The sequence below is a fragment of the Acartia tonsa genome, chromosome 5, assembly GCF_053477335.1.
Source record: "Acartia tonsa isolate MP-2025a chromosome 5, ASM5347733v1, whole genome shotgun sequence".
Taxonomy (NCBI): Eukaryota; Metazoa; Arthropoda; class Copepoda; order Calanoida; family Acartiidae; genus Acartia; species Acartia tonsa.
This window is the reverse complement of record NC_137264.1, coordinates 30,195,294-30,213,813: the sequence shown is the minus strand read 5'-3', so window position 1 is coordinate 30,213,813 and position 18,520 is coordinate 30,195,294. Positions and strand designations below refer to the sequence as shown.

Sequence of the window (18,520 nt, the reverse complement as noted above, 5' to 3'; positions counted from 1 at the left end):
CTGTAATAAGCAAATAAGCTCTTTGACAAAGTCTCTCTAGATTTGTTGAACATGTATAGGTAATGCTTTGTCACTTCACATTTAGCTACGCTTTTATGCATTTTGTCATTCTTTTACTATTTTGTTTCTAAGGAATTTAACGTGCGGAATAGCCTAGTTGAAGAGTAGCGCGCTGCGAAAAATATTGAATTACACAATCTTCCTTTTTTTGCATAAAATTCTCTTGTGCCAAATTCTAGAAGCGTGATTCTACATAAATAATAATACCATGGGTGGAATAATTGTCAATTAATTTTAATCGTACCTACACTTTTTATGCATAAACTTCTCCCTTATATAAAAGATAAAAAGGGTTGTAAGTAAACGGCATTATCCACTCCCTCCCTCCCTGCCAAATATCAAATTATCAAGTTATTAAATTATGCTTTAGCAAAGCTAATAATTTAACTTGCAGAAAAATTGGACCTAATTTTAAAACGAAAGCTTCCCTTACAGAAAAAAATACCGTGAAGTCATTTATAGTTTTAAGTAACTAAACGTGAACTTCAGCTGTCGATGGGGGGCAACACATAGTAAAATTGACGACCCTTTTATCTGCAATCATTATTTTAGATTTATTTCGCTTTTTGGCTATACCTTTTTCTTGTAAAATAGGGTAATCAGATAGAATTAATTTTCGATCTCTACGCAGTTTCTCTCCTCACACAGAATCCACAATACATTCAACAATAGAATTATATCTACTCATTCAACAGACCACATAAGTAAGTAGAATTCCTAAAAAGCATTTAACCGAATTAGGTCCAGCGGTTATTGAGATCTTGAGGGACAAAAATTGCTATACTTCGTATTTAGATAATATTAGTTTAAAAAGTAACAGGATGTTTGTCTGTACCGAAGGATCTCGTTAACCACTGACCCGACATGGTTCTCCTTTACAGGTTAGCTTCTCATAGGTCCCGGGAAGGTTTATAACTATTTTGGGTGAGAGTACCACATCCTCACAAGAGAAATCGCCCCTAGAAAAATATTCCCCCACAAAAAAAGTTATGTACATATATTGTATATAATACAGGTAAAAACTTAAGTCACTTTTCACGCAAATGTTGCATGCTTGTCTTAATTTTCTAGGTATAAGTCTAACAAGGATGACATCAATATAGGAAAAACTCAAATAATATAAAAAAGTGGATTAAAAATACATGAGTTCCGATGCTTTTATACAAACAAAATATTTTATGGTCATAACATTCTTTGAGGATTTTCCTAATTTCAAAAAGAAGACCTAAAGGGTAGTTCTGTCATGTACAGCATGAAAAAAAAACACCTTTAAGTTATATTTCCTACTCTTTAATACATATAACAAGAGGTGTATTTATTTGTTGTCCTGGGGTGGAAACACCCTCCTCAGTATCCAATATCTACATACTCAGAAGTCAAGCAAGCATCCTTTGAATGGTAAATTGACGCAGGCGCAATTTTTTACATTCCTCTTAATTTTAAGGGGGTGTTACTTTGTGACTTGACAACCTCATTGGCTGTTAGTCAGGTGTAGACTCTTCTCAAGGGGGTGTATCCACTCCCCTAAACATATATGGGGTGCATACACACCTCTTCTGCATGCCTCTAGAATAATTGTTTTCCGTTTAGGAGGATGACCGGCTACACTAATCTATAAAAAGTGTTGTTTTTTCAGATTGTCTATTTCATTTTCAAATTACATTATGTGTGAAGTTCACGTTTTAAAAACAGGCCAAAATGTGGGTTGACATTCAACTCTGATAAATACCTGATTTTTCAGGTTATGATAATAGAAAATAAGCCCCTCCCTCAACCCTTAAATAAATTGGGTGTTAAATCCTGCCTTTTGTCGATTATAACTGACAAGGAAAAGAAAACGGTGTAGAGTTTGTAAAGCATTAATGCTCTCCTCCTCAACGTAGAAGCTATAGGGACCGCTATGGGACCAGAAGCGTACAAAAGAGGGGGTATCCACCCCCTAGTCGAAATTAAGCAGGGTGGAAACACCCCCCCCCCCCTCCCCTTAGGTTTTTAGAGATATTAAGCAACATAAACAAACATTAAGCAACGTTCGAAAGTTAGAAAAAAGCAAAAATTTGCTATTGCCAAAATTTCTTGTAATGTGATAATACTTCCGTGAGTAATGTTCACTCAGTGGTGTCCGATCTCTTCCGATAAAATGTCAAAGTTTTTCATTTTTGTAATATATTAGAATTTGTAACTAAGGTTGTGGGGATATTAAATAAATTTGTTTCTGTTTTCTTTAAAACTTTGAATCTTGATTGAGTTGTAAATATGCACATAAAAGGGGTGTTTACCTCTTATTTTGAAACCACTTAAAATTTTGGAAATTACATTAGACTACTACTCTTAAACATTTAAAACCCCTTATTTTGCCCCTCTAAAAGAGCTTTGACGTCCTTGATCATTTGGGGTTCATTTATCACTCATTATGTCTGTCCATTACTATCCAATCTATTTTCTGTTCTCTAATTAAAAAAAAAACAGATTATAAACTTATAGCAGAAGCAAGGGCGCACCTTGTTCAGAATCAAGAGGGGGGGAGGAAGACAGGAAATTTGAGATTTCTCGTTACCTATGTGTTTCAACAATGTAATCATTTTTCAGAAAGCTTTCAAGCAACCTAAAATATAAACAAGTGAATCATAAATAATTAACAAATAACCTATAATTATAATGATCCTCAACATTTAAAAACCATACATGATTTCTAAATTCTTGGAAATTTTTCCTCTGACATTTAATCTATTTATAACTAGCGAGTGCGACTACGCCTTTAAAAGACTCAAGGGACACTGTGGTAGATGGGCTAGATAAAACGACTCTCCCCCCCCCCCCCAATTTCCATTTCAAGATTAAAAAGTTAATAAAGAAATAATATATTTTTGGGGAGCGGAGATACCCTCCATCAAATTATTAAAAAACCTTCCCTGGACCAATGAGAAGCTTCACTGGATAAGATAATCATAATTGTATAAGCTTTAAGTTAAAATCTAAAGTTTATCTTTATCAAAAACTGATGGAGCCTATGATTTAATTAAAAGCTTTCCTGAAAAGCACTTAAGACAAAAACATTATCTATTCAATGAAACAAAATAGCAACGGTCCTACTGCTAGATGCTTTTCAACTGAGATTTGTTTAATCGCCCACAAATAGCATGAAGATCCAAGTAAGAAGATGAAGCTTTTCTAAAAATAAAAAAACATAATCAAATTATATTACAAACTAGCGGTTGCGCCCCTACCATTAAGGTTGCTATGTTTTTTAAGGGTAAAAAGCGGTAGAAATTAGCCTAAAACCATCCTAAAAGTTTAATCTAAAATTAAAATAGCATAAAGTCATCCATGGACCTGTATAAAGCTTCCGTGAAAAGGAGAACTCATTAGTTTAAGTAGTTATTGAAATTTTAAGCTTAAGCTTTACTTTTATACATCAACAAAAATTCTTCAGAAATCTATTTCTTTTGATTTAGTAAATTTTGAAACTCATTAAATTAAAAATCAAAGGATTGATTCATTCTTTTATTTTCTTTTTTGATGTATATAAGTTTAAAAACGAAGCTTTTTACATTAAAGTGTCCGTGTGTCTTTTCTGGATTGTTATAATCATTCAATAAGGCATGTTAAAAGAGTCCTATTGTTTTCAAATCTTACATGATGATACCTGTAACAATAAGAAAGCGCAGCTACTCGGACTATTACCAAAAAGGAAGTAAGTTAATTTTAAGCATTTTTTTACTTTTGCTGATGATTTTTGCTATATTTAAAAAGATTCTTGATATGCCCAATGATTCCTAGAACAATTAGAGGTAGAATGTTTAGATTTTTTTAAATTCAAGCCTTAATAAAAATAATAATATATTATAATTTCATATTAGGCATCCTTTATTTTAAGTAATTTTGAGACAGATTTATATAAAATTTTTGTTATAGCTTCTTAACTATTACTGTTAACACTATTTTGTTATTTATGTTTGTCTGTCCTATTTATATTTTATGTATGTTGTCATCCTTGTTAAATCCTGACGTTTAGATATGTTTTTTAAAGTCTCGGCTAAATATTTTGTGTCTGAGTATTTCCTTTGCGCGACATACACAGAGAGATAGGGCCGGCTTACCGCGCCGGAAAGGAAGGAAGGAAAAAGGTGTAGTAAGAGGTGAGCGCGGCGCACTGTCATGCACAGTCACACACACACACACACACACACACAAATATTGACAATTCGAATATGTCAGTTAGTTTAGTTAGTGAAGAGATACTAACGCGCGCAGAATGCGCGAATTTTTTTTTCAATTTTGTGCTTTTAATTGACTTAATAAGTGATGTTTGTAATAATAAAAAGTGCTTTTATAAAATAATTATGATCTAGATTAAGGTGAGTTTTTATTGTTATTCTTGACTTTTTTAGTTTAGCAACTTTTAAAAATTCAATAATAAGTTAATTTTCTTACTTTTTCTCAAGAATTTCCCATGCTTTCAGTGGAAGTAAATATTGCTGTAAATGCTGTTATCATATCAACATAAGACTAAAGTCTTAATGTCATTATAAGAATATTGTTATATTGTTGATATAGAATTCTAGTAGTATTCCCAGGGTATTAATTACACTGGTATCCAATTTTTTATAACAAAGTTATCTTATTTGTTGGCAAAAAACTTTGGGTACTTTTATTGAAATTTGAATGGTTTTAATGAGTAGCTTTTCAATAAACAATTTAAATCTCCAGCAGGGGTAATTTGTTTATCATCACTGAGGATTCATATCTATTTATCATCCGAAAATTGGTTACAATGTCAATTTTAATATGGTGCAAAAAGACCCCTCAGTCTTTCCCAGTAGTCTCAGAGATCTTACTATACAAACACAAACACACAGACAACTTACTATTCTAGTTCGTATAGAAGGCTTCAAATTGAATATATGCATTAATGAAAATGCCTGAAATTGACCATATACAAGTTTTACATATATGTAACTCTATCTATAGTTATTATTAATTTCGTGGCTACACTATAAAAGTGTATGTCCAAACGTCCATCTGTGTAAAAACTACTTTAACTTCCTTGTTTATTGACAATTAAAGTCGTAAAATTAAGACAACGAACATAAAATGTATTGATTTATGATCAGTATGATATATATATTTACTCGTTCTCTCATTCATTAGCTTATAAAACTTTGAGAAGAAAATTAATTGAATATTTGGTTGTTTAAAATGTAAACTTTTCAGACATTAATCACAATTTTTTTTTAAATTTAGGTGTACATTAATCTCTTTTGGCATTTGGCCTATTGTTCTTATGATCCCTGCTTGTCAAAGCTGCGCTACTTTTGTTAGTAATGTCCTTGTTATTGATATTTATGCCCAGGGCGGACAGTTGCATTATGGGCCTAGTTCAAGTACAGCCATATCCTATAATTATTAAGAGCAAAGCAATTCTACATTTATTGACTGACCTTCCATCCGTTCGTAAATACGAACAAACCCTGTATAACGGAAAGCCTTCACGTGTGTTCCTAATAACATAATCTAGAAAATATTCAAGGCGATTTATATAATGATAAGGTACAATGTGATAAATATTTAATCTGAAAACCTTTCTGGACCCTGTATAAGCCGTATTGCAAAGGAGAGCCATATAAATCCTGCGGGTAGCGAGATCTTTCGGTTCAGACACAAATGCATCCTGTTTCTTTTATATAAATGTTACTGTTTGTATGTCCCTAAGTATCATCTATTGAGCTAGGCTATTAAGAATGTTGTTATCCTTGTTGCATTGCGGCTCAATAACATACCAAACAATTTAGACTCAGATTAGTTTTCAATACATATGGCTTTGCTTTTTATATACAATACTTTTCAATAATATGGGTTTTTACGTCAGAGTTAGGGCATGTAAATTTAGGTATAAAAATAAGAAATCAGGGAAAAAAATTACCTTATTAATTAAATTCTTTTTACACTGGTCTCTCAACTTGGATGTAAAATATCAATTGAAAAAAAGAATCGCTATTCTTGCAATGGGAATACTCTGTAGTTTCCTAATACCTGAATATTTCATAAGGTTAGATTTTTCATCACTTTATTATGGGTAGAAGATACGTAAAGTGTCATGTATGACGTCATAAAAATACGTCTAAAGAGGAAGGATGAGAAGAAAAGGAAACCCCCCAAAAAAGAGATAGATAATAGACGTATTTTTATGACGGAAAACATGACACTTTTCTCTTTCCCAAAATCGCTATTTTTCCATATTTTTCTCAATAACTAATAACAAAATTTAACAACTAATAATATAAACATAGTATATAAAATTTAAATTTGACACACCAACCCACAATACATGGCTAAACTGTGGATTATTAAATTAATTTTATGAGTTTCTTTGTAACATGAAGAAACCTAAAACCCAAGGACAATTGAATATAGGCTGCGACATATGTTCACTTTTGGTCTGTCACAATTACATAAACTACATACCAGGGACGGAGCGGACAATGGGCTGTTTATTACACTAGTCCCCAAAGTTTTATGATAACATTTTCTTATTAGTTGGCTTAACAACTTTGGGGACTTTTAGAAAATTTTGATTGGTTGTAAAATTAAGTTGAGTGTTTAAATGTTTCAACCAATAATTTTAATTTGCAGAAGGGGGTAATTTTGAGTAACATTATTTGGGATGTACATCAAATTAATCGGGCATTGTCTTATCCCCCTTGATCCCTCTATAATATTACATTTTTTTAGTAATGTAGCTACTCTTTATCTAAGTTTGATCTCTGACCCGAAATGACTATAGAAAACCACGTCACAAACATTATTGATAGCTTTTTATTGCTGAGCTTCTTAAACACATACAATTGTCCTTGTAGGCTATCATTTTGATAAGAATAGCCGGTCATAAACCAAGTGTGTAGGGGGTCCTATTTGTACAAACATTACAAGATTCCAATAGTTATTTTACTTCGTAATATCACTTTAATATATCACCAATAGATGACTTTTTTGTACTGTTTGGTTGGTTAAAAATATTGACTTTGAAAATGTCCACTTGTCGAAATACAAAACACTATAATAAGTACTTTTAGGATTCTTTTAAAAGCTATTCTACATTTAAAGTCTGTACGTCCGCTTCTCAAATTAAAATATTTTCATGCTGACATTGTTCTATTAATACAAAAATCTGTCATACATAAAAAAAAGCTTAGCAACTCTATTAATAATACATTTATTGGCGTGCACAGAAATTCACCAAGGGGATGTGAAGCCATTAGGGAATAAAAAGGGGGAAAGCAAAGGCAGGCATTCCTAATTTCAATGACGTTGTTGAGACCCCCCACCCCCATTTAACGAATTTAAGAGGGAAATCATTTTTGAGACAGCGCAAAATGGCATCAAAAAATGACGTCATAAATAAAGTTGTCTAATGTAATTGACCAATGGTAAAATTTGTACACGCCATTCATTCATTATTTATTTTATCGTATGACGTCATTTTTTGGTGCGATTTTGCGCTGTCTCATCATTTTTTATTCAACTTTGTTAATTCTTTTGTTTACACCTGTTGACTTAATGGATGTCGTTATCCTTGTTTATACTTTGTTATTGTCTTCATTATGATAAGGAAATAAACAGACATTGCAATCATGGAGGGAGGGGACATCATGATATTTATTACACTAGTCCCCAAAATTTTATAATAACGTTTTCTTAGTCGTACGCTTAACAACTTTGGGAACTTTCATTGAATTTCGGATTGGTTGGTTCACTAAGAAGAGTGTCCAAATGTTTCAACCACTAAGGGTAAATTTATGTATCGTCATGTGCCATTGTCTTATTCGGATTCCTGTAGATCCCTGCTTTGCAATGTCAATAGCAAATACCATTTATAACAATGTAGTTTTAAATGCTTTGATGTTTTGATGATAACATGTGTAAATGGAAGAATAAAAATCAAATAATGGTACCTTCCTTTTAAGAAATAAGACGGAAGCTAACGGCCAAACAGCTTGCCCCAAAGCTAGTTTCTCAATGGTGGATGATGATGGCACACAAAATTACTCCTTCTGTAGATTACAATAAGTGCTTGAAATGTATGGACACTCAACTTCATGAATCCACTAATAAAAATTCTAGAAAGTCCCCAAAGTTGTTCAGTCAACGAATAAGAAAACATTATTATAAAACTTTGAGGACTATTGTAATAAACAGCCCATTGTCCCCTCTCTCTCTGAGTTTTTTTCTGATTTTCATTCGTTTTACTATTTAGTCTAAAAAAAACTATAACCTCGTCATAGAAAGTATAAGTAATACCCAAAATTTTGCTTAAAATCTTTTAAAATTCCTGATTCTAATTTATTGATTCAGATGTATGTAATTTCAATGCAATATAAAACGCAGATTTCAAAAATATGCATCGTCATAAGTTTTAGTTTTTTTTATTTAGACCCGTTTAGGCAAAGTGACAAGTTAGGAACACATCCAGCCGTGTTTAAGATTTAATAAGTTCATTTAATTGCCTTCAGGTGACTGACGAGCTCCTGCTGAGCCCTAATTGTGGCCTACAGGCTTATAATTGTACATTCTATATCCGCGGAAAGCTGTTTATAATACGATACGAGAAATAACTATTATAATCTTCTTTCTATCTGTAAGGTACTTAATGTTCTTAATTTGATTTTTATAGCTGCGCTACTTAAGACCTAAATGGCTCTTTTTTTTTAAAATGTGTGTGTGTGAGTGTGTGTAGGCGGACAAATTAACTAATTGAAAGCCTAGTTCAATTAAACTTAAACCACGCGAATAAAGTTTCTTGTCAAATTGCACCAGGACATAAATTTATAGGCCATCAACTATGCGCAAAAAGATGCAATAGCATATAAATTTTGTTCAGTAATTGATAAAGATATTTTGAATGAAAAGGGAAAAGGCAGTTTTTACTGTTGTGATAATTTGCAGTTCTGATGACTTACCCAACTGTAAACATCAACTGAATTAAATCGAAATTTTTTTTTGGTAATTTAGCTTGCCAGGCAACGCTTCGCAAAAAAAGACGACATTTCAAATTAGATTTATTTCGCTTATTGGCTATACCTTAGTCCTGTGATTTACCAATTTGATACAATATGGAATTGATATGACACCTATATATATTATATTCTGTTTGTTATTGCTGCACTGCTTTTAGAAATATTTTCCATATTTAACAAAATATTGATTCAAATATTTGAATAAAATATTTATTTAATAACATGTCTACATAAAGGACAAGGTCACGTGCAGTAAATAATTAATTCATCAAATTAGGGATAAATCTAGTTTCAAATTTCGGTAGTAATTGATGTAATTCCTCAATGATGATAAACAAAATTACCCTTGCTTAGATTAAAATTATTGTTTGAAAGTTTAAAGACGCTACTATTCCCCCCCCCCCCTCCCTGAAATTCTTCCTTTTTAAAGAAAATTTAAATTTGTAATTGTAATTTAGAATATATTAAATTCCTATTTCTGTAAAACATTAAAATTGCAGTTAGAATGATTAATTTCTACGACAACATATATTTCACATGCATGTAAGTAAAAATTAAACAAGGATGACAAGAAACATATAAAACTAAAAAAAGAGGACAAAATAACATTAGCAATGAAAGCATAGCATCTCGTTTTATATCATAAAAGAATAAATTAGTCTATAAGTTCTATGTTCATTTGCCTAATCGGGTAGGAATCATTATTTAGAATTAAGTTAGTAAAATACTTTATTAGGATATCTTAATTGAAGCTTCTTAAAATTGAGATCTCAATAGCTAAAGTGGTTAGCCAGCAATAAAACTTTGAACTTTATATTATTGGATAAACTGCAGTTTTAAATCAATAGAAATATTTTAAATATTTTATCATTTCTTATTTCTATAGTAAACGAGTTTTAGAGAAGCTAGGAACGCTAAAAACAATGAAAAGTGTTGGATAAAATTGATTTTGATTGAATGTTTTTTGAGTGCAGGGGTGTACATTCTTGTATTTCATCAAAGAAAACACTTCCTCTCAGTATTTAGATTTTTATTCATCTTGTTTTTTAAAGTTTTCACAAACAAAATGCTAGATTGAACCAACCAACCAAGATTAGCAAAAGTACCCAAAGTCAACGAATGAGAGAAAGGGTTTATCAAACTTTGGGTACAATACATTAGGGATCTAAATGGATAAGACAATAGCTAATAAATTGATGTATATCCCTAATGATGATACTTAAAATTACCCCTTATGTAGATTACAATTAGTGGTTGAACGTTGGACATTTAACTAAATGAACCGTTCAAACACAATTCAATTAAGTCCCCAAAGTGGTTCAGCCAACGAATAAGAAATAAAGCTTTAGGGACTAGTGTAATAAACAGATCAATGTCCCCTCCCTCCCTGACAATATATAGCCAAATAAACGGACCACTGCTTATAGAGATATTTCAATTCTTATAGAATCTTGTTTTTTTCTTCAATTATTCTAAACCTGCAATGCACTTCCCCTTGAAGTGAGGGTCAATCTTTTGTTTTGAAGCTTATTTTTTTGCATTCTTATAAACAATAGATAATAACAATACTTATTTTCTTACACTTAAAATGTCGGTTCAATCATTTTGCCTTTGGACCACCATTTTCCCCATCACCTTTTGCATTATTTTAGACAGTTCTAACCCTGCGGGACACTTTATTCCGTTAGGTTTTTACTCACAGAAACCTCGGAGACATGGTAAGAGTCTAACCCCCACTCGACGTTATCCTAACTTAAATGTGAAAGATGTCATATAACCCAACCTAAATATAACCCAGCCTATCTTAATATTTTCATTTTGTAAGAAGCCCCATTTGAGTACGCTTTATTTGAACCCTAACTTGCAGAAATAAAGGAGAAATTTTTATGAGTAATGATGCCCATCAAAGTTTATTGACTCGTTCTGCTATTTGTTAGATTAGAAACTTTGAGAGGAAATATTGAATCTTGATTGGGTTGTGCAAAGTAACAGTATCCAGACTTTTCCACGAATAATTTCAAGTTTATCTATCTCATTTTATCATCCATTCCCCTATCCTTTTAGATCCCTAATAAATTTAGTAATCATTATTGTGTTGCTATAATAAGATAAAATTATAAATTTTTCTTGCTGGGCTTCTTGTGCACATTATTGTCCTTGATGTTGAATATTTGCAATATTTGATCCGCGAATAAAAAGCTTGCAAAGTTTATCTATCCTTGCAGTTTATTTATCTTATACGGAAGAGATTCGAAGAATATTTACAAGTTTAAAAGAGGTATATAACAAGGATGACAACATACATAAGTAAAAACTTATTTTAGTCAATTATCGAGAAATACTATAAAGTTATTTAAGTAGTGAGCGACCCTTTTGGAAAAAATTGGGAGGGAGGGTTCTAGGGGCGATTACCCTTGAGAGGGGGGCAGTACTCTCCCCCAAAATAGTTTTAAAAATTTACTGGACCTATAAGAAGCTTAACAGTTAAGGAGAACCATATCGCTTCGGTGCACACAGGCAGACACACACTGTTACTTTATTGGATGTAGAATATATTATGAATGGAGAAAAATTGTCGTCCCTTTATCCTAGAACATGAAAATCTGGTGTTAGATCCAAGTAATGATAAATCCATTGTTTTTTCTATATTAGAATAGATTAACTATCACATGGGTCTTCTTGAATGTAATCCCATATCAAAGACGGACAGACAAAGTTGGTCACAGTATAGCTGCGCTATATAAAAGAGGTATAAAAGTTGAACAAAAGTGCACCCTGAGCTTACCTTTTTAACCTTTTATATATTCAAGCAAGTGTTATTACAAAAATGCATATAAAAAAGCAGCCAAATGAGGATTGTATCAAGAAGTTTTTTAGGACTATATATGGATTCTATTTTGCCTACATTTACTTGGATCAATTTCATTGTCTAATCTAATTTTTTATAGCATTTTTACTTTTTACATTTTTGTGAAAACGTTTAAATTTTACGGCGCGATGCAAAAAATTTGTTTTGTCGGTTTGATGATCATAGATAATAATATTTGTTTTTGTATAGATCAGAAGTATGGAGATAGGTTTTATAATCAAAGATGTTAATATTTATATAGATCAAAAATATAGAGATAGGTTTTATAATTATATATATTAATATTTATACAGATCAGAAATATAGAGATAGGTTTTATGATTATAGATATTAATATTTTTATAGATCAGAAATATAGAGATAGTTCTTATAATCATAGATATTAATAATATATAGGTTTTATAATCATAGATATTAATATTTATATAGATCATAAATATAGATATAGGTTTTATAATCATAGATATTAATATTTAATAGATCATAAATATAGATATAGGTTTTATAATCATAGATATTAATATTTAATAGATCATAAATATAGATATAGGTTTGATATTCATAGATAATGATATTTATATAGATCAGAAATATAGAGATAGGTTTTATAATCATAGATATTAATATTTATATAGATCAAAAATGTAGAGATAGTTTTTATAATCATAGATATTAATATTTATATAGATCAGAAATAGAAGAAATAGGTTTGATAATCATAGAAATTAATATTTAAATAGATCATAAATATAGAGATATATAGGGGGTTGATTTCGACAACCAAATTTTTTAATTTTAGCTTTTTTTGGAGGGGGAGTATTATTCTTTTCGGAAGGGTGGTGGTGGGGGGGGGGGTGGGGAGTCCCATCACTGGACCAGTTTTTATATTCTCTGAAGAGTAGAGCCCAAGCGATTTAGTGGTTACTGAGATCTTAAGCTTCAGACAGAGAGACATACAGACACCGTTTTACTTGAAAATTATAGATGATTGACAACAAAACTGAAAAATCAAATATTTCGTGTTATAATTTTATTCTTCACAACCCCAAAATCATTAATAAAAATCTGTAAACATTTTTGTAAACTTCCTTAGCATAAATTGAGCATATCGTGATAAAAATAATAACGTTAGTATGTCTCAATGACTATGAACTTTTTTTCAGTGAATAAAGGAATAAATAAAACAAAAATTAGACATATGAAAAATATTTGAATATCTCAGCGGTTATCAAGATCTGAACTAACAAACGAAAAATCTGAATACTTCATCAAATAGCTTTACCAAATACATATATTTTAGAGATATTAAAGAACACTAAAATATAAACTTGATTGAAAAGTAAAACTCAAAATCCATATAACCATCCCTTCCTCTTTAAACTGTTCTGAGACGACAACTCTTTGGTTACCCCGCCCATTATTGAAATATCATCACAATGTATTTTTATTTGTCATTGGTCGCATAATCATCACTTTGAGGGTAAAGGGTTAGTTAAAAATTGAATCAGAAATAGAAGGCTGTTTTAAAAAGTTGTTTTGACCTTTTAAGTCCCTAAAATACTTTGATGATAACATTTAATTTTAAATGGTTAAAAGCAAAGTGACTCTATACTTTCAAATGTAAGTTAGTAGAGGCTGTATGAGAATTCTCTTAGCTGATGTTATTATCTGAATAATCTATAAACATATTTTGTTGCGATTCCCATTATACTCCACATTTCAACTTTTGATTTCAAATTTTGAGTGCGCTTCACGCACATTCCCTCAAAAAATTTACCGTGCACGCGCTTCAACTTGTCTCAACTTACATCTATTCAAGGATAAGACAATAGACGATAATTGTTTTGCATCCCCAATGGTTATAAACCTGGATGAATAGTTTAAACACAACCATCCAATCAAGATTTAATCAAAGTACCCAAGTTGTTTATAAAACTTTGGGTACCAGTATATTTAACAATTCAATGTCCCCGTCCTCCACAAGTTATTCACGCACACACACACAGACACATGAAATGACAAACAAACACCCCACAGATAATTATCGCATATTATTTGTACGCCAAAAACATGCAAGTATTTTGTTGGTTCGGCCAGGCTGCCAACATGACAATGACAGTGCCATATTATACCATAGCAGGGATGTAGGGGACATCGGGCTGTTAATTACACTAGTCCCCAAGGGGTTATAACATGTTCTTATTCTTATTCGTTGTCTCAACAACTTAATTTAAATTTGATTGGTTGGTTCATTGAGTTGAATGTCCAAATGTTTCAATCACTAATTATATTCTACAAAAGGGGTAATTTGTGTATCATCACAAAGGACATACATCAATTTATCGGCCATTGTATTATACCTTTAGATCCCTGATACCAAATCGTAGCGTTTACATGATTATATGAAAGTAATAGTATGTCTGTCTGTCTTTCTATGTGTAGCATAGGATATTAATATCTTCCATACAATTCTTTTTAGGGTTCTAATGTTTTGCTTTTTATGGTAATTTGCAAAGTTTTTTTAAAACCATTAAATGTCAAACGTACGTTTAAAATTTTGCAATAATTTTGCATATTTGTAAGTGTTGGATACACCGTTAAAGATTTTGATATTTGGGCATCATTTGCTCACTTCCCGTCTTTTTAAAGCGGGTTTTAGCGTAGTCTTTATATCAGTATTACAACAATATTAGATTGTAATTTATAGGTATCAACTTTACTGTTATGGAAGTAGAAGTTATTTACCTTAGCGACCGCTTTTAGATAATAAACATTATTCCTTAACACTTTTTTCTTAACACTATAAGATTTTGAATATATACTTAAGAGTAGATTTTTTTGGATTTTATTTTACCTTTTTTAGGTGGCATATTGAAGTTTTTGCTATATACGCCATACATCTATTTTATTCTAATATTTTTACAAATATTTTTTCAGTGTAACATATATTTTTCATATCGATATTTTCTCTCAAAGTATCTTGTTGAGCACAAAAGCCCCCTCCATCCCCTTATTTAAAAAGAAATAAAAAAGGGAGATGGAGGATGGAATTATTTGTTTATTACTTTATTTCAGGTTAGGTTAGGTTATATTGAGTACATGGTAGCAACTGAGGTATCAGCTCCGCAGGGGTCACGCATAGAAAAAATACCCATCTTAATTTTTAAATTTATTTTGAAAATGAGGGGCAGGGGCAAGGTACAGTGCACCACAAGCACTTTAAGAGAAAGCACCTTTTTTTCTTTCCCCTTCCATCAAAATTTTACATGCTAGTGCATAGATTTAAAAATGTTTGTATAATAATTCAGGGTAAATGGAAAGAACGATCGACGATATACTACTCTAGTGTTTCATTATTTTGCCTTTGGTAGCAATGGATATATTGACATTATTTTATCCAGCTGCGAGCAGCATTTTGTCATAGTACATGAAAATCCAAGTCATAATTTATAGATTTTCGTAGCTTGTCCATTATTTGTAGACGAAAGGGTAATAGTTTGTTTAATTTTGTCAAAAAATAACGAAAGAATTTCGAAAATTAAACAAAAACCACCATTTTCTCATCCTTTAAGTTTATTTAGTTGGTGCAGTAGCTGTAGATGTTTTAGAATATTTTTGTCTTCTATGCATCCAGACTTTAGAAAAATCCGCAGCCGGCCGCACTAAAATAGCTGTACTGTGGCTCCATGTCTAGATCTCAAAGAAAGGAAGTAAGAAGAAATGAAATAAGAGTTGCTCTTTAGGAAAAAATGTTGTTGCAAGTTTGCAACATTCATTACTGTCAATCAAACTATTTTTAGTTACGAAGCTTCTCTACAAAACATAATTTTATATGATTGATCTGTTAGTTACAGTGCTCTGTAATAAAGATACAAGAGTTTATAATATATTTTTATATTTTACAGCTGTTAAAAATTTGAAAATTATTAATGAAATATAAAAAAAAGTAGTACGGATATAAAATTGAAAACTAGTTTTGTTAGGCCCGAGGGACCGAAGGCCAGTGCTATAAAAACTGATAATAATCTTATGATTTTTATTTTAATATTTGTGGAAAATTGTCTGTAATATGTCAATTCTATACATGATTTCTAAGTATGACTAAGAACCGATCCTAAACCACCGGATATTAATAGGTTTCGAAGCCATACTGAAAAAAGTTATTGGGAGACCTATAAAGTATAGCCAACAACATGGGTGAACTTTAGTTTAGTATAGCGTCTCTATCAAAACAAAATATGATAGTTATCCTTGTTACATGTTTGACAAGAAAAAAAGTTTTAAATTCATGTTTATTATTCAATATTCATAACTAAACTTTTATAACATCTATAATAACATGAACTCATCTAAATATCAACGTTGATTGTTCATTTTTAAACAAGAACTTGTTTATTCATAAAAAGCATAGCGATAACATTCTGACAAGGAATGAATTTCATGTAACTACTTTGATATTAAACAACAAATTGACATAAAAGTTAGCATTACCTCGTGATTTTTGATTTTTTTTGTAAAACATGCCTAAAAATGCACAGTCTCTGACTTTATTAAACCTTGTAAAAAAAATATTGCTTTAAATAAATGAAGAACAAAGAAGTAAAAATGAATAAAGAATCATCGTAATGAGTATTAAAATAACTGTATGGCATTATCACACAAAAACTGTTTAAGAATATTTCTAAAAATGTTGTTGAAAGGGCAGGTTTTTATACTTCGTTACGGTGGGCGAGAAAGAGTAAAAAGAAAAAAGCTTTTTATGTTTTTTTCAAAGAGCAGCAACTCCTTAACTTGATATTTACATTTATTAGATTAGATATGTCTGGCAAGCTAGGAGAAAAAGTTTTGCGTAGCCCGTTCTCAACGTAGCGAAGCTACTCTAATAATCAATTTGTCTTGTGGTCAAAACATAAATAGGCAGGGAGCTAGGGATGGGACAATGGCTTCAATATTCATTATTTTAGTAGTTTTTGACTTTGGGGAATGACTCAAGGTGTTTGTGAATGATTCCGCAGGTTTTGCCAGATTTTGGGGACCAATTGTGAATGATCATGCGAAAATCATTAGAATATTAACAAACAGAATTAATTTGTATTTTGAAAATCTCGGTATCTACTATAAAATTAATTAGAAGTAGACCTCTTCCAGATATTTTCAAAAGGTCCCAAGGCAATTGCAACCCAATATTGCAGACAACACATCCTTTCCTTCACAACCTTTATCTGGGGTGTTCTGTGGATTGTGCCTGTTTTTGGGCCAAGACATTTCACCTACTCTTTCTATTAATTTTGTGCATTTGGCATAGAAGCAATTATGGCCAGATAGAAATGTCTTATTTGCTTGAAACTCTTTTAAATTTCTTGATATTACTAAGGCTTTCATTATAAATTTTTCAATTGCTTTTTAATCCCCAGCAATGTTAAGGATGGTACAATGGACGATAAATTATAATAAATTCAATTCCTCTTACAGATTAAATGTTTGTAGATTAAAGTTATGGTGAAAAGGGTTCGACACTATTTCTTTTTACAACCCAATCAAGATTTTAGCATAGTCACCCCAATTTTTAAAGCTAATGAATGCCAGAACAGGTTTATGAACTTCAGAGGGCAGTTGGAGTGGCAAAACCGTCCTTATTAATAGTTTTAATAGTTTGCTTAAGTTTTTGCTGGGCTTCTAATAAACTTAATTTTTCTTGCAAAGTAGATAAATATTTTAATACAGAAAATTTTGAAAGAAAAAATTAATGAAAAGAAAAATCTTCAAAGCACGTTTGAATGGTAGAACACAGGGAGAGAGGGAGGGGACAATCAAATATAAATTATACTTCACCCTAAATTGGATAAACTTATGTCATGTCATTCGATAGCTTTCAAATTTTGGGGAACCAATATTGAATTTTGATTGAGCTCTACAAAGATCCAGTGTTCAAAGTTTTCCACCAATAATTTTTAAATGTAATTGGGTAATTTCTATTACTAATAATTCAATTAATGTTAAATCATCGCCATTGCCCAATCCCTCAAGATTCCTGAGTAGCACTAGAGTCTTATTTAATTAATGTAACAAATTATATTAACGTTGCCCCAATGGACAATATTATTGCTCATTATAATTAAGTCCTTAAAAACATTGTATTTCTTCATTGACAAAAATATTATCTTATTAACTATGTAGTGGCTGCTAGATCCCAATGTTCGTTGCTTATTATAGGTTTGGTTAAAATAGGTTTAATTGAAAGCACCAAAACATTTCAATATTACTTATAAAAAACTCTTGAGAATTTTAGTGATACATTTAATTAAGAAAGTATCTGATTTTGTTCACACATTCATTGTCCGAGCTAAATTAAAAAGCAGCTATTATTAGTAGCGAAGCTACTCTATAATTCACTTTGTCCGTCAGTCAGTCCGTCAGTCAGTCAGTCCGTAACGCTATGGGGGAAATGGGATTTGCTCAGCTCCTATAAAAGATAGAATGCTGAAATTTTTTGACAACATTCCTATTATTAAGGAGCACAATTAACTATAAAACATCAATGGCGGTCGGACCGCTTTTTTAGCAGGTTTTAGGCTAT

General features: G+C 31.2%; 1 protein-coding gene across 1 annotated transcript in view; it reads left to right on the top strand.

Annotated features, from left to right (window-relative positions):
• The first annotated feature begins 4,276 nt into the window (after positions 1-4,276).
• LOC145319248 (uncharacterized) overlaps positions 4,277-18,520 on the top strand; it is a 120,295-nt gene continuing 106,051 nt past the window's right edge. Inside the window, exon 1 of the mRNA XM_080161255.1 lies at positions 4,277-4,418. The gene's annotated coding sequence lies outside the window, so the exon portion shown is untranslated. The remainder of the gene's footprint in view (positions 4,419-18,520) is intronic.